General features: G+C 36.6%; 2 pseudogenes; one reads left to right on the forward strand and one right to left on the reverse strand.

Moving 5' to 3' along the window:
• The window catches only part of LOC101334140 (tyrosine--tRNA ligase, mitochondrial pseudogene), a 307010-nt pseudogene that overhangs the window by 187443 nt on the left and 93883 nt on the right, over window positions 1-25684 (forward strand).
• LOC101333849 (serine/threonine-protein phosphatase 2A 56 kDa regulatory subunit gamma isoform-like) overlaps window positions 1-25684 on the reverse strand; it is a 146636-nt pseudogene that overhangs the window by 101279 nt on the left and 19673 nt on the right.

A 25684-nucleotide genomic window follows, 5' to 3' on the forward strand; every position in this document is an offset into this window, starting at 1 on the left:
ACATACAGACTGAAAGTGAGGGGTTGGAAAAAGATATTCCATGCAAATGAAAATCAAAAGAAAGCTGGAGTAGCAATACTCATATCAGATAAAATAGATTTTAACATAATGTTAAAGGAGACAAGGAAGGACACAACATAATGATCAAGGGATCAATCCATGAAGAAGATATAACAATTATAAATATATATGCCCCAACATAGGAGCACTTCAATACATAAGGCAACTGCTAACAGCTATGAAAGAGAAAATCGACAGTAACACAGTAATAGTGGGGGACTTTAACACCTCACTTACACCAATGGACAGATCATTCAAAATGAAAATAAATAAGGAAACAGAAGCTTTAAATGACACAATAGACCAGATAGATTCAATTGATATTTATAGGACATTCCATCCAAAAACAGCAGATTACACTTTCTTCTCAAGTGCACATGGAACGTTCTCCAGGATAGATCACATCTTGGCTCACAAATCAAGCCTCAGTAAATTTAAGAAAATTGAAATCATATCAAACATCTTTTCTGACCACAACACTATGAGATTAGAAATGAATTACAGGGGAAAAAATGTAAAAAACACAAACACATGGAGGCTAAACAATATGTTACTAAATAACCAAGAGATCACTGAAGAAATCAAAGAGGAAATCAAAAAATACCTAGAGACAAATGACAATGAAAACACGACGATCCAAAACCTATGGGATGCAGCAAAAGCACTTCTAAGAGGGAAGTTTGTAGCTATATAAGCCTACCTCAAGAAACAAGAAAAATCTCAAATAAACAATCTAACCTTACACCTAAAGGAACTAGAGAAAGAAGAAACAAAACCCAAAGATAGCAGAAGGAAAGAACTCATAAAAATCAGAGCAGAAATAAATGCAATAGGAACAAAGAAAACAATAGCAAAGATCAATAAAACTAAAAGCTGGTTCTTTGAGAAGATAAACAAAATTGACAAACCATTAGCCAGACTCATCAAGAAAAAGAGGAAGAGGACTCAATAAAATCAGGAATGAAAAAGGAGAAGTTACAACAGACACTTCAGAAAAACAAAGCATCCTAAGAGACTACTACAAGCAACTCTATGCCAATAAAATGGACAACCTGGAAGAAATGGACAAATTCTTAGAAAGGTATAACCTTCCAAGACTGAACCAGGAAGAAATAGAAAATATGAACAGACCAATCACAAGCACTGAAATTCAAACTGTGATTAAAAATATTCCAACAAAAAAAAGTTCAGGACCAGATGGCTTCACAGGTGAATTCTATCAAACATTTAGAGAAGAGCTAACACCCATCCTTCTCAAACTCTTCCAAAAAATTGCAGAGAAAGGAATACTTCCAAATTCATTCTGAGGCCACCATCACCCTGATACCAAAACCAGACAAAGATACTACAAAAAAAGAAAATTACAGACCAATATCACTGATGAATATAGATGCAAAAATCCTCAACAAAATACTAGCAAACAGAATCCAACAACACATCAAAAGGATCATACACCATGATCAAGTGGGATTTATCTCAGGGATGCAAGGATTCTTCAGTATATGCAAATCAATCAGTGTGATACACCATATTAACAAATGGAAGAAGAAAAACCATATGATCATCTCAATAGATGCAGAAAAAGCTTTTGACAAAATTCAACACTCATTTATGGTAAAAGCTCTCTAGGAAGTGGGCATAGAGGGAACCTACCTCAACATAATAAAGGCCATATATGACAAACCCACAGCAAACATCATTCTCAATGGTGAAAAACTGAAAGCATTTCTTCTAAGATCAGGAAAAAGACAAGGATGTCCACTGTCACCACTATTATTTAACATAGTTTTGGAAGTCCTAGCCACGGCAATCACAGAAGAAAAAGAAATAAAAGGAAAACAAATTGTAAAAGAAGAAGTAAAACTGTCACTGTTTGCAGATGACATGATACTATACATAGAGAATCCTAAAGATGCCACCAGAAAACTACTAGAGCTAATCAATGAATTTGGTAAAGTTTCAGGATTCAAAACGAATGCACAGAAATCTCTTGCATTCCTATACACTAATGACGAAAAGTCTGAAAGAGAAATTAAGGAAACACTCCCATTTACCACTGCAACAAAAAGAATAAAATACCTAGGAATAAACCTACCTAGGAGGACAAAAGACCTGTATGCAGAAAACTATAAGACACTGTTGAAAGAAATTAAAGATGATACCAACAGATGGAGAGATATACCATGTTCTTGGATTGGAAGAATCAATATTGTGAAAATGACTATACTACCCAAAGCAATCTACAGATTCAGTACAATCCCTATCAAATTACCAATGGCATTTTTTTCAGAACTAGAACAAAAAAATGTTAAAATTTGTCTGGAGACACAAAAGACCCCGAATAGCCAAAGCAGTCTTAAGGGAAAAAAATGGAGCTGGAGGAATCAGACTCCCTGACTTTGGACTATACTACAAAGCTACAGTAATCAAGACAATATGGTACTGGCACAAAAACTTAAACATGGATCAATGGAACAAGATAGAAAGCCCAGAGATAAACCCACACACCTATTGTCAACTAATCTATGACAAAGGAGACAAGGATATACAGTGGAGAAAAGACATTCTCTTCAATAAGTGGTGCTGGGAAAACTGGACAGCTACATGTAAAAGAATGAAATTAGAACACTCCCTAACACCATACACAAAAATAAACTCAAAATGGATTCCAGACCTAAATGTAAGACCGGGGACTATAAAACTCATAGAGGAAAACATAGGAAGAATACTCTTTGACATAAATCACAGCAAGATCTTTTTTGATCCACTGCCTAGAGTAATGGAAATAAAATAAACAAATAAAAATAAACAAATGGGACCTAATGAAACTTCAAAGCTTTTGTACAGCAAAGGAAACCATAAACAAGACGAAAAGACAACCCTCAGAATGGGAAAAAATATTTGCAAAGGAATCAACGGACAAAGGATTATTCTCCAAAATATATAAACAGCTCATGCAGCTCAATATTAAAAAAAACAAACAACCCAATCCAAAAATGGGCAGAAGACCTAAATAGACATTTCTCCAAAGAAGACATACAGATGGCCAAGAAGCACATGAAAAGCTGCTCAACATCACTAATTATTAGAGAAATGTAAATCAAAACTACAATGAGGTATCACCTCACACCAGTTAGAATGGGCATCATCAGAAAATCTACAAACAACACATGCTGGAGAGGGTGTGGAGAAAAGGGAACCCTCTTGCACTGTTGGTGGGAATGTAAATTGATACAGCCACTATGGAGAACAGTATGGAGGTTCCTTAAAAAACTAAAAATAGAATTACCATATGATCCAGCAATCCCACTACTGGGCATATACCCAGAGAAAACCATAATTCAAAAAGACACATGCACCCCAATGTTCATTGCAGCACTGTTTACAATAGCCAGGTAATGGAAGCAACCTAAATTCCCATCGACAGATGAATGGATAAAGAGGATGTGGTACATATGTACAATGGAATATTACTCAGCCATAAAAAGGAACAAAATTGGGTCATTTGTTGAGCCGTGGATGGATGTAGAGACTGTCATACACAGTGAAGTAAGTCAGAAAGAGAAAAACATATATCGTATATTAACGCATATATGTGGAACCTAGAAAAATGGTACAGATGAACTGGTTTGCAGGGCAGAAATAGAGACACAGATGTAGAGAACAAACGTATGGACACCAAGCGGGGAAAGCGGCTGGGGGGTGGGGGGGGGGGTGGGGGTGGGATGAATTGGGAGATTGGGATTGACATGTATCTGACGTGTATAAAACTGATGACTAATAAGGACCTGCTGTATAAAAAAAATTAAATTAAATTTAAAAAACAAAATAAAAAAGAATTTAGAGAGTTTTAATTTAATGGTAATATCCTAAATTGCAATCACCCATGTTTCAAGAAACGGATCCACAGTTTAACATTGTTTTGGCAAACTAAATAATTACAGAAATGTGCTTTAAAATTTTGTAATCATTCAAATTTTTAGTTTTTACTTTGTTAATATTTTTCCCTTTTTCAGCAAGGCACTGATCTTTATTGATGGAGAAAGCTTTAAAATGTTTTTTTAATATTTTAAGTGAGAAAAATGAAAATTGATTTACTCAAACCAGCAAGACCGTTTTAAAAGTAACTCACAGTGTAACTACTTTTTATGTTAATAAATATTAAAAACATCTTCAAACTATCATTGATACCTCTATTAGCTAAATAGAAAATTAACTTTAGCTGCATTGACAGTCCCTTTCATTGTCATTATCCTGAATATTAGCTGATAAAAGGGATGATTAGTTTATTTAGACACTCTCACATCGACCCTATCTTTACAAAATAATACAAATAACGCACAAAGAGGCAAGCAAACCCTGTTATCATGTAGCCAGTGTTTAGTATAATTTTACAGTCAGTATTCCAAGTATTTTGACTATGTACATTTTATTGGTTCTTTACCTGCTGTACTCTATTTCAGCCATAAAACAAAAGATAATTTATTCTGTCAACAGACTGAAATAATGCTACTAGGTAATAGCATCTGAAATGTTTATAAACCTATAAATGAAGACTGCACCATTAATATGAATGAATATAATCAAATGCTTTCACGATAACTGCTACAGACCTAGCATAGCATAATTTAGCTATTTTTAGTACATTAGTTGCAGGTTTTATAATCAAGGAAAAGCTATCAGCGCTTACAAGCACTAATTTTCATGTTACAAAGGATGTTCTTTTAAAATCTTTTCATGTCAACATTAAGGCAATTATCATAGGTTCCTGTGGTTCCTTATGAACTCAACCAGATTTTGTATCATAACATATCTAACTTAACCATTTTGAAAAATAGACTAGCCAATTTAGAAAAACTACCCAATCAAGATGTCAAGTCAGGTAGGATCCTTGATGTTGGATCCTGATCACAACTCCATGATCCTAGAAAATTCCACAATATCACATAAAATGCATGAAAGAATACTCTCTGCTGTGGTAAAGGGAATCTTACAAGACTGGGGTCAGCAAGAAGAGATGAGAAGCTTTGGTTCTGCTGTGATGTCAGCATGAGGCCCCAATGATACCTGCTTTCAGGGGAGGACTCCTTCCCCCAGTGCAGGGAGTGGTATCAACTTTCAGCTCTCAGCAGCTATGGGGATTGGGGATTGCATAAATTGTAGAGAACCCCCTCACCTGATGCCATACCCTTACTGGAACTGCTGACATCCAGTCACTAGAAAAGGCACGACTGGGGTGCCAGATGTTTACAGGAATTATCTGGGAGACCTTGGCAACTGTAGGATATCGCCACCCCCATCCACATAGAGGGCAGAGCTTGGGTGCTGCTCCAACATCTAGATAAATATGTATACTTGGATCCAAAAAGCTGGTTGTTTAGTCATTCCACAGTAAACACTCAGGATCCTTTTCAGATATTGCTCAGTGCAATACAGTTTTTTAATTGAACCAGTATATTTATTCACTGAAAAAATTATAAAAAATTAATCAAGCCAGACATAGATGAAGACATACAGAATTTCAGGTTCACCAATTTAAGCATAGATAGGTAGGTAGATGGATACATAGAACATTTACTCTTTGTTGAAAACCTAAGAATGAAAAGGAAGTGGTAGTAAAAGTACAAGACATATTTGAAGATTATTTTAGTAACAATAATCATTTTGCATAACTTTCCTTATGTGAATATATCTGACTTAACTCTGGATTGCCTGGTACACTATTACATATATCAGTTCTAAGCTCCCTTTTCTAAAGGTCTGATTCTCCAAATATTTTATTTGGTCTTCCCTTGATAGTGGGTAGAAATCTATGTTAAATGACTTTTTTTAAAAAAAATGTAAATTCATTGGGGCAAGGGGAGTAAATGGCAATATACCAAAACAAGTGACCTGGGCCCTGGGGCTGGTCTTTATGGAAAGCTCTCACAGCACTTTGTGACCTTAAGCTGTAGGAATTCATGACCCCTTGGTCTCTGCTTGGCTACTCTATAAGGCACTTCCATTCATGTCAGGTTTAGCGAATAATAAACACAACCTCAAAGGAAAGAAATCAGGCTTTATACCGTGAAGTACACATTGGATTTTTTTTGCACTAAAAATGCATAGAGAAGAGAATCATTATGCATGGCATTGTTTTCAAAATAGAAAAATTGCATCTATTGGGGCATTGTTTAGCCTTGTTCAAAATGAAAATGTTCTTCTCTCTTTTTAAGTATTAACAAGGGAAATGATTTCTGACTGTCTTGTTACTCTAGAAAACTATGTTTTCAGCAGGAGAGAAATAGGATTGCTTTCATTACTTTAATTGCAAGACAGTTTTCCCAATGCAGGAAAGAAGTGACTTCGGAGGCTTAAAAAGCACTCCTACAAAGCACTCGTAAGTAATGAAAACTCCTTGACACATTGCAAATGCCGATGATATTGTCCTACCTTTCAAAAAGATGTGAAACTTTCTGCAGCTGTTTCACATAAAGTATTGTGACACTGAGTAATTTAACTTTTGAGATATTTCATCCTTAAAAAAATGTTTTTGGAGACAGAGTTATAGATAACCCAACTGTATTCATTCATATTTACTGTTGCTTTTGTTGAATGCAAAACTGACTTGCCCAACTGTGTAATGAAGTTTATTCCAAGTTTTCCCTAAACTCTCTGGATTTTCCTTTTGAATGGGATAGATGAGTTATATAAAATCTTCAATTTATGTGCAATGAGGTAAAATGCTAACAATGAAAGTGTTCTGATTTTACTACAGGGAAAATATTTAGTTGGGGGCAGGTAGCTATTCAATGTTTGTATCCTCAGTTTTCTTTTTTAGGTGCAGTTTTTATTATCACACAGTAGCAATGAAAGGGTAAATGGTAAACATTCATCATCTAAGCATTGCATTTATTGATTTTCTTTTATGCAGCACTTTGCATACTTAGTGATATATGTAAGAAGCCAAGAAAAAGGAAAGGTTATAACCGTTCACTGATTATGAATTGCCCATGAGAGTTTTTTAAAAAACTCTGTAACAGTTCATTAATAGGAAAACACTCATTTAACATGTTTTATATGCCTCATCCACAGCTTAAAGGGATAAAGAATTTTGTGCATGCTAACACGCGCATGCCTTTACTTACTGAAAAGCCTCCACATCTATTTCATATTTATGCACGCACTGCCATTCTCAAACAAAGTAAATAACTGTTTGTTTTAGGTGACAGCGATTTCCTGATGTTTTAATTTTCCATAACATAATTAGATATTGCGAGTAGCTCTGTACTTTTTGTTTTATTGTATTGGCAGCTGAAGCGGTAACATAGCAATCTAAATCTGTTAATGAAAGCTTTTTGCTTACAAATGGATTTACATGGATACATGACTAGGCTTCGTGAAAATGGATTCCCATTTTATTTAGCTTTGAAAATTCATTTAATTACTGTGCATAATGGATGCACAGTAGAATTAAGTTTAAGTATTGATTAGTGATTGATAGACATTAGGGCTAAAATACTACATAAAAGTTAGTTTCTACCACTTGTCTTGTTAACTAGCTGTGTCCAATATGATTAGCATCTTTTAATACACCATTAAGAAAAAAATATCTGTTTAATGTTCTCAAATTATGCAAACTAGACTTTTTTGAGTATGTTTTTCAAATGCTATTTGTAATCTATATAAATGAGGTTAAATGGTGGAAATTCATGTATTCTAAAGTTCACAAACTCAGGTTGACAATAGGAAACTAATGTTAATCAACGTAGGTAGCAGTAGCTGAGAATCAAAAGTCCTCAGTTTGTGATTTTGGATCCATCAACCTTTCTGTGATTTGGGGCAAATCACTTTCTTCATTTTGCCTCTACTTTATACTTTGTAAAGGGTAAAATATTTCTCTGTTTCACATGGTTCTAGATTTTAGTGTAGTCACTTTGAAGGCAGAAATACTTCCTAAATGGAAGAAATAGTACTATTAATAAGCACACTTAACTGAAAAATAAGAATCTAGTACATTATTTGTATGAAGTGTAAAACCAGGCTAATTTAAGTTCTGTCCATCTTTTCTATCAGATGCTGCAACATGCATAAAATGCCAAGGCACTAATTTACATGCTATACATTCTCTGAAAAGGTCAGTGTCCAGTGCTATGCCACTTATCCAGTGGCTTGTTTTCCAGAAACTTCATTTCTCTGTAACAGAGTCAAATGTGAGAAAAGATGTCAATCACCTAAAATAGCTCTTGTTAGGCCCACCTATAGAGCTATGCTATTGTTTTCTGTCTTCACTCAGAATCTTATTGACTATAGATAATTTAACACATTGTTTGCAGTTTGGGCTATATTTTTCACAATCCACAGCAAGTAAGAAACAGTTGAGCACAAACAGCTTGAGAATGATGACACCTGGAAAAGCGCAGCCCAGGGATAGATCAGAAATGTCAATTTGACAGTCAGGTATCAAAAAAATATGACAGAAAAGTTATAAAAAATTGAAGCAATATGGTGAGTTTTCCTACTGTTGACCCTGAATCTACAACAAACCAAAAATATGAAACCGTCTTTGATGTCTTCTGTTTACATAAAGTTTATAATCCATTTTTTAAAAGACATCATAAAACCATAGAAAATTAAACCAGGGAAGGAGGTGAGAGATTATCTGAGACTATAAATCCTCATTTTGCAGGTGAAAAGCTGAAGCAATGTGAGTCTTATAATTTACCTAAGGTTATGAATAAAGACTTAAAATAATAAAATGTCACTTGGGGTAAACTTTAGTTATTTATAAAGTTCTCTATGTAAAATAGTTTATTCCTTAGCAATATAGTGTGTGTGAAGTTATATAACTATATGTATATATTCATATTTATTTATATACCAACGTGTGCATCTTTCCAGCAACTATATATGAGAAACATATGTCTTAGTTGTCAAATATAACATTCCTCCAATATTTCTACAATATTTTTAAAACTCATATTTGAGGTTGAACACATTTATGCTATTAGGATTCACCCTAAATTTACAAGTCTATATCTGGAAAATAAACCTGATTCAGTCCAGAATTGCTTAATCGGTGTTGGAATGGGAGTGACGAAGTGTTCCCTGTTGGGTCTTGTTATCCTTCAGATAAACAGGATGACAGATGCAATTCACTTAGGTAAATCTGTTATGTATATGCTAAAAGACAAGCCAGAATGGCAGAGGTAGAAAAAAACAATGGGGTATATAGGAGACCTTCAACCCATGTACAGACCTTTATTGTAGAACAGTTCATCTTTTCCAAATGTGATCTGTGAGCACTTGCATGAGAATCACTGCCATCATGTACTGATGATGTAGCTCTGACACCTGTATAGGGAGAGAAGGAAGGAAAGAGGCATGAATCGGAAGCATCTCAGATTGCAGTGCAAGTCTGAAAACACTGTGACCCAGCCGAAAGGAGATCCAGAGAAAAATTTGCGAGTTATGCTGAATTCTCCCTCTCCATGTGGTCCCAGCCCTGTAGAATCTGCTTCCTAAATAAGCACCTATTTTGCTTTTGTTCCTTCAATTTTCTTGCCAGCAAACTATCTAGGCAACAGTTATTAATTGCTTGCATTTCTTTGCCAGCGTCCTTAGCGCATTCCTGGCGTAAGCATTGCCCCTTATCAATCTAACCCACAAAATCCAGCCAGATTAACATTTTAAAATGTAATTATGAATTCTGTTCTTGTCACTCTTCTAATAAACCTAGCATGTTCCTTCAAGTTTGTATAAATATTTTTTTCCATTTACTGAATTAATTTCAGTGGGATAGTTAGATATGCACCAGCTTAAATAAAGGACTGAAGTTCTGCCAAACTTAAAATTATCAAGGAAAGAATAAAATAATACTCTGTAACTACCAGAGTATGCCTGATCAATAGTGGGTCATTCATTTCCATTTATATTATATGTATATTATTTGGTTGATGCATATCATATATATGATGGAAAGATTACAGCTGTACACAGTTCCAATCAATAAAAACACAGAACCTTCAAAAATTGATCCATTCACTTCCATTATACATAACTCATTCTAATAGAATACCACCCTTGATCCCTACATATTTTCTTCCATATGTTTTGCCAGTTCCAAACCTAGCAGCTTGAAAAGTGTTGGGAGCTAAAAAAAGACACAGACCCTTCCCTTAGCTTCTATAGCTCAACACTCTAGTGTTTTCTTTTTTCCTCCTTCTTCTTTCGTCTTTCTTCTCCTTTTCTCCTTCTCCCCCCTCCCCCCTCCTCCTCCCCTTCTTCTTCCCCTCTTTCGCCTTCCTCTTCTTCTTCTTCTTTGTCTGCACCTTCTCATTAGGCTTGAGTTAGAAAGCAACTTACACTACTAAAATACAAAAATACAAGACTGCGACCACAGAGAATATGTCTGTTGTGTTTACTGCTCTAACCCTAACACGTGAAACAGTACCTGGAGCACAGCAACCTTTCTCTGTGTTCAGAGAAATGAATGAATGAATGAATGAATCTAGAACCTGTGCCAGATTCTTTTTTGAGAATTTTTGACCAAAATTGCAGAAAGAACTCATCAGTTGACAGTAGGTATTTAAATTGAGAAGTCATTATGTAGAAAGATCAAGAGAGGTTGTTAATTTCCAATTATGGTCTAACCAAAGTAGTGTGAAGCACACACTATGAAAAAAAACAGAAAGTTAATTTAGTGAGAAATAAAGAAACAAATGTGGAATATAGTTGAATCCTATTACCTGATTGGCATTAGAAAAGACCCAGGAAGTCTTCCAACTAGTACTGTCTTTTTGTGTCCTTACCTAATAGAACCACATGTTTGTGGAGTCCCACGAGCACCTGTTCTGAATTTATCTGCTGCATCTCGTAGATAAACAGCCATATACTTAGTGACCAAAACGCCCAATCAACAGTTGTCAAATCTTGTAGATTGGTAGCAAAGTACACTAAATAAGTGTCTCAAGTAGAATGAAAGAAACAACACTCCTGAAACAACACCTAGTTTCATTGTGCTTCGCTTTATTGAACTTCATAGAAATTGTATTTTTTACAAATTGCAGGTTTGTGGCAACCCTGTATCCAGCAAGTCTATTGGCATCATTTTTCCAATGTCATTTGCTACTTTGTGCATGTGTCACATTTGGTAATTCTCACTTTTCACACTTTTCAGTATTATTATATTTGTTATGGTGATCTGTGATCAGTGATCTTTGACGTTACTCTTATAGTTGTTTTGGGGGTACCACAAGCCATGCCCATATAAGACGGCAAACTTAATCCATAAATGTTGTGTGTTCTGACTCCTCCACCAGCTGGGTGTTCCTCATCTCTTTCATGAATCACAACAACATTGAAATTAGGCCAATTAATAGCCTTACAAAGACCTCTAAGTGTTCAAGTGAAAGGAAGGGTCACACATCTTTCAGTTTAAGTCAAAGGCCAGAAATGATTAAGTTTAGTGAGGAAGGCATGTCAAAAGCTGAGGCAGGCTAAAAACTAGGCCTTTTGTGCCAGTTTGCCAAGTTGTGAACACAAAGGAAAAGTTCTTGAAGGAAATTATAAGTGCTACTCCAGTAAACACATGAATAATAAGAAAGTGAAACAGCCCGATTGCTGATACAGAGAACGTTTTAGTGGTCTGGATAGAAGATAAAAGCAGCCAAGATTCCCTTAAACCAAAGCCTAATCCAGAGGAAGTTCCAAACTGTTTTTCAATCTATGAAAGCCAACAGAGATGAGGAAGCTGCAGAAGAAAAGTCGAGCTAGCAGAGGTTAGTTCATGAGGTTTAAGGAAAGAAGTCATCTCCACAGGTGCAAGTGCTGATGTAGGAGCTGCAGCAAGTTCTCCAGAAGATCTGGCTAAAGTAATAAAAATGGCTACAGTAAACAACAGATTTTCAGTGCAGACAAAACAGCCTTAGTTTGGAAGTTGCCATCTGGGACTTCCATAGCTAAAGAGAAGTCAATGCCTGGCTTCAGATATTTAAAGATAAGACTGACTGTCTCATTAGGGACTAATGCAGCTGGTGACTTTAAGCCAATGCTCATTTACCATTCTGAAAATCCTAGGGTCCTTAAGAAGCATGCTAAATCTACTCTGCCTGTGCTCTGTAAATGGAACAACAAAGCCCAGATGTTTACAACATGGTTTACTGGATATTTGAAGCCCACTGTTGAGGCCTACTGCTCAGAACAGAAAGATTCCCTTTACAATATTACTGCCTATTGACAATGCACCTGGTCACCCAAGAGCTTTAACAGATGTACAACAAGATCAACGTTGTTTGCATACCTGCTAACACAACATGTTGATACACTCTGCAGCCAACGAGTAATTTCCACTTTCAAGTCATTATTTAAGAAATACATTTTGAAAGGCTATAGCTTCCATAGATAGTGATTCCTCTGATGGATCTGGGCAAAGTCGATTGAAAACCCTGTGGAAATTATTCTAGATGCCATTAAGAATGTTCGTGACTCACGGGAAGAGGTCAAAACATCAACATTAACAGGAGTTTGAAAGAAGTTGATTCCAACCCTCGTGGATGACTTTGAAGCGTTCAAGTCTTCAGTGGAGGAAGGAACTGCAGATGTGGTGGAGGTAGCAAGAGAACTAGAATTAGAAGTGGAGCCTGAAGATGTGACTGAATTGCTGTGATCTCATGATAAAACTTCAATGGTTGAGGAGTTGCTTCTTATGGATGAGGAAAGAAAGTGGCTTCTTGAAATGGAAACTACTCCTGCTGAAGATGCTGTGAAGATTGTTGAAATGACAACAAAGGGTTTAGAATACTACATCAACTTAATTAATAAAGCAGTGGCAGGGTTTGAGAGGATTGACTCCAATTTTGAAAGAAGTTCTACTGTGGGTAAAATGCTATTAAACAGTCAAACACTTTGCATGTTACAGATAATTCATTTGTGAAAGGAAGAGTCAGTCAATGCTGCAAACTTCACTGTTGTCTTATTTTAAGAAATTGCCATGGCCATCCCAACCTTCAGCATCCAATAACCTGAGCAGTAAACATCCATCAACATTGAGGCAAGACCCTCCACCAAAAAAAAGACTACGAACTGCTGAAGGCTCAGATGATGGTTAGTAATTTTTAGCAATTAATTTTTAATTAAGGTATGCATATTGGTTTTTTTAGATATAACTCTTGCTCACTTAATAGACTACAGTAGAGTATAAATATAAATTTTAAATGCACTGTGAAACCAAAAAAAAATCATGTGACTCATTTTATTGCAATATTTGCTCTATTGCTGTGGTCTGTAACTGAACCTGCAGTATCTCTGAGGTCTGCCTGAACTCTCTTCCTTTGTAGATGAAATTAAAACTAGTAGCAACCTGGAAACACATGCTAGTTGAGACAGCATACAGAAGATAAAGCGATGAGTGTAATGGATAAATAATTGGAACAAGATCTTCTGGATTTTCATCTCAATTCTGATGCTTCCTAACAGTGATGCCCTGGGGAATTCACTTAATCTCCTTAGGTTTGGTTTTCACCTGTGTAAAATAAGGATAAAAACTACTGTGTCTACCTTCCTGAGGCTTTGGGGGGACCAGGGTTGATAATATCTGTGAAACAACTTTATGAAATTTATAGTTATCTTTAAGTAATCAGTTTTGTTATAATCATCATCATAAAGCACTCTCCCGTGTACAGTGGAACTTCCTTACCAAAGCTGTGTCTTTTGTCTTTTAAGTCAGATTGTAATGTGGGCTTCACCTCTGTATTCAGCGCTAACTGAAGCAGCTTATCCTCGGAGTCTGCAAAGTCAAAGCAGAGCATAAGGAACTGCAAGTACAGGTCTGAAACCCTACTAAAGATCAGGGAACTACAGAGAGTGTAGTTCAAGGGAAAGCTGCCTCTTGATCACTTTCTCTGGAGAGTGAAAAAAAGAGAAAAGAACAAGGAGCAAGAGGAAAGGCAAAAAGACACTGCCACCCAGAACGGAAGTCTTGATATAATAATGTCTAAGCCTGGCACCTTGAGGGTTTAATCACTGCTTACTTAAGGAGGAGGCAAAAGGAAGCTGTCACCTCAGCCTCTGAACGGGGAGGTCAGAAACCTGCCTCTGTTTTTTTGCGGCAATTAATCCCATTGCGTTCTCCCTGTCAGAGATCCTCGGCGGAGGGTGGGATCAAGGGTTTTATATATAAGGAATCTTTCTCCTTGTTGCACGTCTAGATTCCAAGCAGAATGTGTATCTAGTGTTTTCAGCGGTGTGTCTCCTCCATTCTACTTCAAAGTGTCCATTACAGTGGATAGTGACAGTATTCTTAAAGAATACTTATACAAGAAGAGGAGATAAAAGAATCTCAGCACTCAGCTGCTTAATTACAGATGCAATGTGTTTCCAGGCTCGGTTGGCATTTTGAAAACATTTCTGTGGTACCGTCAGTGAAGGCTGAATTTAAATACTGTGGTTCATCTGAAATTTGGGGCCCACAGTGATTTAAAATAAAAAATGAATCCAGTTGCTCCAGTGTTTCTTCTTGTAACAAATATAGAATTAGGAGCAAGGATTTGGCTTGGGAAAAATAAGAACCTACCTCAGCCCATAACAAATCAAAGCAAGGCTAGTTTTTTTTGTTTTTTTTGTTTTCTTTTGCGGTACACGGGCCTCTTACTGTTGTGGCCTCTCCCATTGCGGAGCACAGGCTCCGGACGCACAGGCTCAGCAGCCATGGCTCATGGGCCCAGCCGCTCCGCGGCATGTGGGATCCTCTCGGAGCGGGGCACGAACCCATGTCCCCTGCATCGGCAGGCGGACTCTAAACCACTGCGCCACCAGGGAAACCCAAAGCAAGGCTACTTTTATTTCCTTGTTCACTTTTAGTTGATTCTAAGCAAAAGCAAGGAAAGAAGGAGTGGTTTGATTTTGGATGGCTTTATACTTCCCAACTCTCAATGGTTTACCACATCTTTAAGCAATCACCCAGTGTCACTAAACAATTTATAGCTTTGTGGTATATAACAAAGGTACAGTAAAAAGCAATTGCGACAGTAACTAGCAGTGGCCAAAGTCACATACTTCAATATCACGAAAATGTTGAAGATAGTTTATTTACGCCCATTTAATTTGTAGATCAGAGAAGTGAGATCTAGAAAAACTAAATGATTTACAAGGTCACAAAACTAATTAATGTTGAAATCGGGATGTGAACCCGTGTTTTGACTCCTGTATCAGTGAAGTTCCCAATTCGCATTATCTGTCTCCCTCTTTTCCACAGAAACAGTTCTGTACTAATGCTTCCAAACAAGAGCTCATTGCTCTATAAACATGTCACATGCACTAGGCTGAAAGAATAAACTATGGTGGTAATACATTTTTATATTTTCCTATAGTGATAGGTCCAGAACAAGTGGTGAAAAACTCATTTGATGTCTTTCAGAAATATCTGTTGTAAATAAACGTCCCTTCTGAGTTGCAGAGACAGAGTTGAAACTCTATGAACAAACGTGCCAGTAATAGTGACTGTGCTCTGTGCTGTTTTTCTATATATTCAGTAAGGAATATATATATAAATAAGCTGATACAAACATCTAAAGAAGAAAAATAAACATAAGATGAAATTATAAAAAACCAGTAAGGCTTGGAAATGCAATAAAAATATTAGAACAAAATCATGGATCCTGAAATATATGTATACATAATGTCCAATCATTAAAATTAAGTAAAAAAATTAATATATAAATAATAACATTTTTTCATAGATGGAGGCAAAAACCAACACAGTTACAATTCTTCATATGGATTATTGTGATCAAGGAGGTTGTATATTTGAGTTCCTGTTTTTAGGGATGACATCCCAAAAATCTAAAAATGAATTTAAAAAGTAAAAACAAGTGCTTGTATAATTACAAATATTTGGCTTTCACCGGGATGTCAAATTCTCTTCACCTGACTGAAAATCCATCCAATAGGGAAATACGGAGTTTATTTAAATTTTATTCTGATATACATGAATCTTGAACCCTGTAGGTTCCTGGGTACATAACTACAGTAGGCTTTAATAACATCTCCCACTCCCCACCCCCCTAAAAAATCCACATCCTAATCCCTGGAACCTGTGAATGCTACCTTATTTGGAAAAAGGAAATTTGGAGATGCAATTAAGTTAACAGTGTTGAGATGAACAGATTCTTCTTGATTATCCGTGTGGGTCCATATATGATCATAAGAGTCCTTATAAGAGTCAAGCAGAAGGAAATCGACTACAGAAGAGGAGTCAGTTTGACCATGGAAGTAAAATTTGATGTGGCTTTGAGCCAAGGAATGGGCAGCCGCCAGAAGCTGAGAGAGAATAGATATTCCCCTGGAGCCTCCAGAAGGAGCCAGCCCTGTCACCACTGCGATTTTAGCCCCCAAAGACTCTTTTCAGTCACCTGGCCTCTAGGACTGTAAGAGAATAAATGTCTAATGTTTTAAGCCACTAAGTTATGGTAATGTGTTACAGTAGCAATAGAAAATCAATACAATAGCAATAGATATGTTCATTAAGAAAGATATCATCTAGGGCTTCCCTGGTGGCGCAGTGGTTGAGAGTCTGCCTGTCGATGCAGGGGACATGGGTTCGTGCCCCGCTCTGGGAAGATCCCACATGCCGCGGAGCGGGTAGGCCCGTGAGCCGTGGCCACTGAGCCTGCGCATCCGGAGCCTGTGCTCCGCAATGGGAGAGGCCACAACAGTGAGAGGCCTGCGTACAAGGTATCATCTAATCAGAAAAATATTGAAATTAAACAATGTCCTTACCTGGAACTCTCAAGGAAAAGTTTCACTGAAAAGTTTAGTATCTTTTTATGATCATCTTGTGTTTCTGTTGTTAAATTCATTAGAAATAGGAACTATGTAATAGGTTATCTAACCTGTGCCCTGGAGAGAAGAAAAATAGACATTGGCAGGATTTTTGGCATTTCCTCGTAGCTTTGAAGATGGCTTGTCCAGGATATCTGTACATAACTTCCTCAATAACAGGCTGCTCCCGGTGGAATTTAGTTCCAACTTACAACCTTCATTGCTAATTTTTTTCTCTCTATATCTTGTAACACTCATTTAAAATAAAGCTATTACTTAAGGTAGATACAGTGCTAGGTTTGCACATAGACATTCCCAGGATTATAATGAGGGTACCTAACAGTAAATTTTTTCCAGCCATTCTGTTGTGAACAGTCTTTAGCAGGCCTGGGGGAGAAGATAAACGAAAGCAGGTGAGATGTCCCAAGCTCTTATTCTCACATCTGCTCCCCCAGCACCACCCCCATCTGTGTACAGGGCACTCCTGTCTGGTGTTAGAAGCCAAATTCTAATCAAGACTGGGAAGTCTCCAGGGAGCAATAATTTGAATCGAATAAAAGTCAAGCTATTTACAAGAATGCAAATGTGAAGTTGTCTGCTCATTTTATTTTATGGACCCATTCAAAAACTGCCCTGGGAAAGAGAACAGGAGATTAAATCAAAAGTATGGTTTAATAGGTAGAACATAGAACTTGAGGGCTGAAAATCTGGAAGGGAATCCAAGTTCACCATTTTTTACTTTTCTTTCTCATGTATGGCGGCAGATACACACTAAGGTGCACCCTAGTGAGTCATACCTGAGTACAATACCTTCCCTTTGAGTGTGGGTGGAATCTGTGATTTGCTTCTACTCAATAGAATGTTGCAAAGGTGGTGGGGTGTCACTCCCACATTATGTTACATCATGTGAGACTCCATCTCAGCAGACCAGACAGATTCTCTTGCTGGCCTTGAAGACCTTAGGTGCCATGTTGTGAGAGGACCTGTGAGTGAGTCACGTGGTGAAGAACTGAGGGAGAAGGGCAGCTTTAGAAGCTGAGTCGTCCGTGCATGCCAGCCAGCAAGAAAACAGGACCTCAGTCATAGAGCTGCAAGCGAATGAATTCTGCCAACAATCACGTGAGCTTGGAAGAGGACCCCTATCCCAGGAAGAAACACAGCTGGATGGCATCTTGATTGCAGCCAGGGGAGACCCTAGAGGATTCAGCCAAGCCTCATCCCAACTCCTGACCCAACAGAAACTATGAGATGACAAGTATGTGTTGTATTAAGCCGCTAGGTTTGTGACAATTTGTTAAACAATAGAAAAAGAATGCAACTGTAAAATTTGTAAATCAGCTTCTTATGACTTGTGAAACAATGCATGCAGAATAACTGTGCATAGTAAAACTCAGTGATTAGTTATCAATATTGTTAATTTACTATTTTGAAAAATAAAGGATTAAAACCATGCAGGATCTATAAGATCTGTAATTCTATAATGTTTTTCATATATAAGAGTGCTTGACCATCCTTAAGCTTTGAGAAATTTGTTAAACCTCATAATTTCCAAACCAAAATAAACAATCTAATTATTCTAAAGATTTGGAAGACAAACATTTTATCACTCAGTAAACATGTATGAATTCCACTGTTTTACGTTTTGATATATGTAGTCCTTGAGACTGAAATCACATTTTCTCAACATAAATTATTTCATGAAAATTATTTTGAAATATTCACCATAACCATAATAGACACTTGTGAGTTAATTATTTGGGGGAAAGGGCTCGTGGACTAGAAACCTAGACTTGCTAGATCTTAACTTAGGACACAACTTGGCGATGGTGGTGCAAACACCTACCTGTTGTCCAGACTTTGAGGTCAAAGGCCCAGGCTTACATCTAAGTTCTGTTGTCACTTTTTTTTTTTTTTTTTTTGCGGTATGCGGGCCTCTCACTGCTGTGGCCTCTCACTGCTGTGGCCTCTCCCGTTGCGGAGCACAGGCTCCGGATGCGCAGGCTCCGCGGCATGCGGGATCCTCCCGGACCGGGGCACGAACCCGCGTCCCCTGCATCGGCAGGCGGACTCCCAACCACTGCGCCACCAGGGAAGCCCTGTTGTCACTTTTTATTTGACTTTGAAAGTCACCTAACTTCTCTTGGGACCTGAATTTCCCTAACTTTAAAATGAAAGTATCCTTGGTAATTATTGTTGATGTGCATGAAGATATTTTCTAAATTGTAACCTTCCATAAAATGCTAGTTATTATTTATCATTTTCTTTTGACTACTCTTTTATAAACATAAACATGACAAATAAGAAAAAGAGGTGATGTGTTCTTATTTCCTACAATCTCAATAATGTAGTTACCTCCTTGTTCTGTGATAGTCATTTTTAAAAGTCATGTCATTTTTTTTTTTCTTTTTGGACAGGTGCTTCTGAAGCTCTCGCAGCCATTTTCCTTTCCATCTCTTCAGTTTCTTTCATTCAAGTGAGAAATTCCATCAAAATGATCAAAGAAAATATCAAACATGGTAAGAATTTGAATTAGATGATCAACACATTTCAAAGATTTCTGACTATGCCACTATCACAGGGAAGTAAGTATCTACCAAATTATCAAAATCACTGATCAGGTTTTAGAAGAAACTAATTGTGCTATGTTTTAAAACTTGTAATACAGAGTCACAGCTTTTATAACTCCTCAAAATCAGCATTTCGTATGTTGTAGTGTTGTATATAGTGTAACAAGTATTAGTAGATTTGGAAAGCAAACCTCTGCTTCGATGAGTGGTCGATAGTCATAAAGATTACTCAATTTAACGTTGAATTCAGCACCTAGGAAGAAATTTATAACCATAGTCCCTAAGGAAGAACCCAGTAAATAATATTCTAAAATACCACATTTCTTAAATGTATGGAGGAATATGTAATGCTGGAGCGTAGGTAATGACCTGTTTGCTTTTTTGTTTTGTTTTTGTTTTAATTAATCCCAGTGTCCCAAGCAATTATTGCAAAGCTCAGCACATGATGACAGTTAGGTGAGCTCGGTGACATAGAAGTTGGAAGCACAGGCTTTGTCATGAGATAATCTGGGTTTCACAGTATGATTTAGGGTGAGCTACGTATATTCTCTTAGCCTCGAGTTTATCTAATATAAAAGGTAGATGATAATGTTATGTTCCTTGTAGATTATTGTGAGGACTAAATAAGATAATGCCTAGGAAAAAAAAGTATTTGCTTAGATATTTCAATTTAGATAGTCCTGTATTGGTTAAAATTAGTCTCGGACTAGTTTTTAACAGTGGTTTAAAGAAGAGAGAGTTTTGGAAGGTGGTGGTTTTCTTGTCTGCTTGTTTGTATTTCCTCTGACCTACCGTTCAAGGGCAGGCAGTCTAGAACTGTCTCTTGCTCCATGGTGTCTCAACCCAGACTCCTTTGCTGTATTTTCATTCCCCAAATCAACCCATGGTTCTAGATGGATTCTTCACCTGCCAGCTTTGATGATCACATCCAGATCAGTAGGAAGGAGAAAATGGTATCAGAAAGGCCAGCCCTTGCCTAAAAGCACATTCCTGGGAATTTGCACATTCCAGTTCTTTCATATCCTACATTTTAGTACTTAGCCATCTGGCCACAGCTATTTGTATTCAAGGGAGCCCTGGGAATTGTAGCTGTTTTCAGAGAATACATATGTGTAACTAAAAATCTAGGTTTCTCTTACTTTAGAAGAAGGGGAGAATGGATATTAATGGGGGATAAACATCTAGATCACATCTGCTATACAAACTTAACCACTTCAGTTGTTATACACTCCTAGTAAAGATTAACTTCATGTACTCTATGCTAGGCAATTTTTTTTTGAAGTATACTTGATTTACAATGTTGTGTTAGTTTCTGGTGTACAGCAACGTGATTCAGTTATATATATATATATATATATATTCTTTTTCATATTCTTTTCCATTTTGGTTCATAGGATACTGAATATAGTTCCCTGTGCTATATAGTAGGACCTTTGTTCTTTATCTATTTTATATATAGTAGTTTGTATCTGCTAATCCAAAACTCCTAATTTATCCCTCCCCCACCCCCTTTCCCCTTTGGTAACCATACATTTGTTTTCTATGTCTGTGAATCTGTTTCTGTTTTGTAAATAAGTTCATTTGTGTCATATTTTAGCTTCCACATATAAGTAATATTATGTGATTTTTGTCTTTCTCTTCCTGACTTACTTCACTTAGTATGATAGCCTCTAGGTCTATCTGTGTTGCTGCAAATGGCATTATTTCATTGTTTATTATGGCTGAGTAGTATCCCACTGTGTGTGTGTATATGTGTGTATATATATATATACCACATCTTCTTTTTCTTTATCCATTCATCTGTCAATGGACATTTCGTTTCTTCCATGTCTTGGCTATTGTAAATAATGCTGCTATGAACATTGTGGTGCGTATATCTCTTTTAATTAGAGTTTGATCTGGATATATGCTCAGGGGTGGGATTGCTGGATCATATGTCAAAACTATTTTTAGTTTTTTAAGGAACGTCCGTACTGTTTTCCATAGTGGGTGCACTACTTTACTTTCCCATCAACAACGTAGGAGGGTTCCCTTTTCTCCACACACTCTCGAGCATTTGTTATTTGCAGGCTTTTTAATGATGGCCATTCTGACCGGTATAAGGTGACACCTCGTTGTAGTTTTGATTTGCATTTCTCTAGTAATTAGCAGCATTGAGAATCTTTTCATGTGCCTATAGGCCATCTGTATGTCTTCTTTGGAGAAATGCCTGTTTAGGTCTTCTGTCCATTTTTTGATTGGGTTGTTGCTTTTTGTTATTGAGTTGTATGAACTGCTAGGTAAGTATATTTAAATTTAAGTGAACACTCTCAAGATTGAGGAGAGAGGATACAGACCTCTTCAGATTGGAAGAATATCAAAGAACATGTGGCCATCTTTATTTTTACATACGTGGCAGTGATACAAACAGGAGAGGGAAAGCCCTACTGTTGAGCACATTTTCAGTCTTGGTTACATTATATCACTTCTGCCAACATCCCTTTGACCAAGCCCAAAGTCAGGGGACTGAAAAGTGAACTCCCCCACCAGTGAGAAAAACTGCAAAGTTACACTGTAAAGGGCAGAGAGGATGCGTATTTGTGATCAATATGTCAGTCTACCTTAAGAGCTCCTAGTGTCAAAACATCATCTACTTCCTTTCCTCTACCTTCATATCAAAAAATCCTTTCATGGTATTAAGGCAGCAGGTGTAACAGGCATTTCATCTGTCTATGTAGAATGGGGAAGTGTTTGGACCAGGTTCCAGAGAGGGAGAAGTGTCCTAATTTTCACTGAATATGGGTCCTGTTCTGCTGTTGTATTTACCACATACTCCAACTCTGTCCAAAGAGAAAATTGAGAGATACATGGGAGGAGAGAGCCTTCTTCAAGCTGGGTGTCTCATAAAGTTTCATATGAATTGAATAATCATGTTATTGTAAATAGAAAGCAATTTTAGTCATGAAATGAGGTTTCCTTTTACCAGAGAGAGGCAAGAATGGAAAGAACACAATTTGTACCATTCACTTTTTGATGGTAATAGAATTATAATTAGATAGATCAGTTGTACCCAAATACATACCATGATGTTCAGGAAAGAAAAACTCAGTAATTATGTGTATATTGTGCTACTGTCCCATTAGGAAATAGAAAATCACATTCCTAGAAGAGCTTTCAATTAACACCAATTATGTATTATCATATATCTAGTTTCTTATAGTGCCATTGATTGTTAATATGGTACAATTAGTCCTTAAGTATGTGATAAATATTCTACTAACTGTTTAATGCTGTTTGGCATTCATTACCAATGAATAGTCATTTAATTAGTGCCAACTTATTCCATGGCAACAGCACAGCTGAAGTTTTCTCGCTTCTCTGTAAATATATTCAGCTTTCTCTATCTTCACCTCCCAAGAAGACTTCAGCCTTTATAGTGACACCCATTTAAAGAAATATCAATATATGTTGACACTGTTATAGTTTATCTTTTTAAAGATGTTATTGTTTTATAAATAAAACATTTATTTAGAATATAAAATATATATTAGAATTTAAAATATAAAATATTTAGAATATAAAATATTTTAGAATATACATTATTTCTTTTTAACCCTAACTGAGAAATTATGAACTATGCTTCTGCTTCCTTTTCATCCTTAATTCATAAACTACAGCTACTCTAAAGAAAGCAAACTAAATTCCATAATTACGAATCAATATAAGTGCACCAGGATGATGTCACCCCTTCAAAAGACAATAGAAAGTGCAAAAGTTCAATGAATATAGCAAAGAAAGGTATTCATTTGACTCTGAAATAGTGTGAATAAATTATTCCTGAAACATAGCTGTTCCTCAGAGGAATGGTAAAAGTTACTTGGCAAAGGGCAGAAAGGAGCAAATGTATATGGTCAGAGAATTTTCATATTCTATCAATATAGCTGACATAAGCAAGGGGGTGAAATCTAGGGAGTGAGAACCCAATGATTTCAAGATTCTACTATTATCTTCACTTCCTTTCAATTTATACTTTATTTCATGGCAGGTGTTATTATTTATAAATATCTAACATGAAGACTGACATGAAATATGAAAACCACCTGGAAGGTGTTAGAGATTTTTAAATGACGGTCACTATCATTAGTTTTTCAGTCTTTACAGGCGCTTTGTATCAAACCAGGCATGTTGATTTCTTGATGTATTTTACTTATTTCTGAACATCTGTTACTTTACATGTGGATGCATATAACTGTTATTCTAAGTAAGTAGTAAATAGGATGAGATTAGAAGCTAGTCTTTTTATTTCTTAGATGGAAGTTAAAATACCATGCACTTTGCCCACCTCTCCCCAAAAAACCCCACAACTCTTCTAAGACAAAACAAATGGACAGAGGAGTATACCTGTAACTTACAACACAGTAGCAGCTCTCTTAAAGGAAATCCTCCTCAAAATAGTTTCTACTGATTCTTTTACAGTCTTGTTTTCAGTTGTAGTCCTGACAAACTCATTTGTAGCCACACTATGGTGATGTGCAAGCTTTAGGTTTCTATCGCACAATTTTCTTTACTATCTATCATTTTTCGTATTTTGATGCCTCAGCTGCATTTTGATGCATTCTGATTTATCTTCCTGTTGCATATCATAAAGTTGACCTCATTGAGGACATCAGAGAAAGTCCAGGATAAGAGATAAAAACCATAAAACATTAATATATATTTGTGCGCTATTTAAGAAGGGAACAATTTTCTTCAGCAGTCTTTAGGGTCCCTGGTTAGGTCTGAAAATTAAACTGACAAAGACAGATGAACAGGAGAAAAGCATATATATTTATTTAATCCATGTAAATTTTATGTGACACAGGCACTGTCATTAAGGAAATGAAGACTCAAAAAAATGGTCGAACCTTAGTATGTTTATGCTAGATTTGATGACAAGTGGAGAAATACGGCAGGTCAAAGAGCACGAGGTAATTGTAGCAAACGGGGAAACATAGCAAGGCTTGCTTGTTTAGAGCCTTCTCAGTGTGCCTTTGCCTTCAGAGATAAGGATGCTCCTTTTGGCAGGGTATAGAGAGCACCTGCCACGTAAAGGCTTTATGAACGTCAGAGTAACCTTCTTGCTTCTGCCATTTTCTCAGACTTCTTCAGCTTAAAATACTCAGTAAGCTAAGTTGCCATATTTTGAGGTAGTGGGTCCTGAACTCCATCAACTAACATACACTATGTAAGCAAATTCTTAGCATACCTAGAAAAAGAATGAGTAATTAAAGTTACCTGGATTTTATGAAGGACATTTTAATGAGGAAGAAACTTTTGAGGCTGGGTATTGAAGACGGTGGAAAGGAAGGAAACAGAGGCCCTCGAGCTCATGCAGAGATAACCCTACACCAGTTCTGTTCACCACCCCCCTTCCTGTTATTTTGTTCATTTAAAGTTAAGCACGCTTTTTTCTCCCCAATACACACACTCAGTCACTCACAAATGACCTCTTTTTTTCTGCTTTATTGTGATGCTTTTAACCTCAGAGCAAAGAGTAAGTAATTTATCTTCCACATCTGCTGTATTGGACTAAAACCAAAAGTGTTGTAATTAATTTTAAAATAGCCAAGTACTATAAAGAAAAGACATATTTTTAGCTTTCTTTATATACATAGTTATGGGATATTTTAAAATATAAAAATCCCTGTAATGCCACATAACTCCCTCCAAGATAAGGAATGTGTGAATGTGCGCATGGATATGGTGTGTACAGGTGTATGTGTTTGGATATATGTATGAGTAAATATGTGCATATGTTTAAGGATATATATATATATATATCAGGATAGTCCCTAAAAGGGTGTGGGAGAATGGACAACTCAACTAGCCAGCTAGGGCAGTCCCAGCAAGGATAAGTGCACTAGGAAAGAGGCTACATGGGGCTCAACCCTTAAATGTGTTTTTTGGCATACCGTTAAAGACAAGAAAATGATACTGAGTTATACTGATATTCAGAAAGGCGGTATCCCCTGTAGCCCTCTTACAGGACCAGAACATAAATGTATTATTTTGGGGGGAGTGATATTTGTTTTCATATCATAGAATTTATTAGGTGATTTAAACAGAATTTTTTTTAGTTTGTCATTTAAATGCATGAAAAATGAATTCATCCTTTCATACCTCTAGGTCGATGTTACAAATTTTGAGACATGATAAAAATGACAATAATTTTCTTTCATAAGTGGTTATAAGAAAACAAAGGTGATCCTTTGCAGATAAATGCCAGTTTTGCACCTAGGTTT

This window comes from Tursiops truncatus, chromosome 13 (genome assembly GCF_011762595.2).
Source record: "Tursiops truncatus isolate mTurTru1 chromosome 13, mTurTru1.mat.Y, whole genome shotgun sequence".
NCBI lineage: Eukaryota > Metazoa > Chordata > Mammalia > Artiodactyla > Delphinidae > Tursiops > Tursiops truncatus.